Below are 753 nucleotides of genomic sequence, written 5' to 3' on the forward strand. Positions count from 1 at the left end.
CCTCCCTCTCTTCCTCCCTCCCTCTCACTTCTCTCTCCCCTTCTTTCCTTCCTTCCTTCCTTCCTTCCTTCCTTCCTTCCTTCCTTCCTTCCTCTCTCTTTCTTTATTTCTTCCTTTCTTCTGTTCTCTTTCTTCCTTTTATTTTCTTCCTCTTTCTTTCTTTCTTCCTTTCTTTCTTTCTTTTTCTATTTATTTCTTCTTTTCTTTCATGTGTGTGCATGCATGAGTGCTAACAGCTATGTGCATATATATTCTAAGGCTAGAAAAAGATATCTCATATCTTCCACTACGACTCTATATATATTTTTTTTTAAAGATTTATTTATTATATGTAAGTACACTGTAGCTGCCTTCAGACACTCCAGGAGAGGGCGCCAGATCTCGTTACGGATGGTTGTGAGCCACCATGTGGTTGCTAGGATTTGAACTCTGGACCTTTGGAAGAGCAATCGGGTGCTCTTACCCACTGAGCCATCTCACCAGCCCACGACTCTATATCTTATTCACCACCACCATCATCACCATCCTGTGTGTGTGTGTGTGTGTGTGTGCACGTGTGTGTGTGTGTGCGTGTGTGTTTGTATGTGCACATGCCATGCAGATATGTGGCAGGTCAGAGGCCAACTTGTTTTTTAATAGTTTTTCTTACTTTATTAAACCATACTAATATTCTTTCAAGGACAAACACACAGCCAAGAATGCTACAGCGAGAGAATCTTATTTTTATGAAAGAGACGTCACAAGGCGCTCTCT

This window comes from Mus caroli, chromosome 12, assembly GCF_900094665.2.
Source record: "Mus caroli chromosome 12, CAROLI_EIJ_v1.1, whole genome shotgun sequence".
Taxonomy (NCBI): domain Eukaryota; kingdom Metazoa; phylum Chordata; class Mammalia; order Rodentia; family Muridae; genus Mus; species Mus caroli.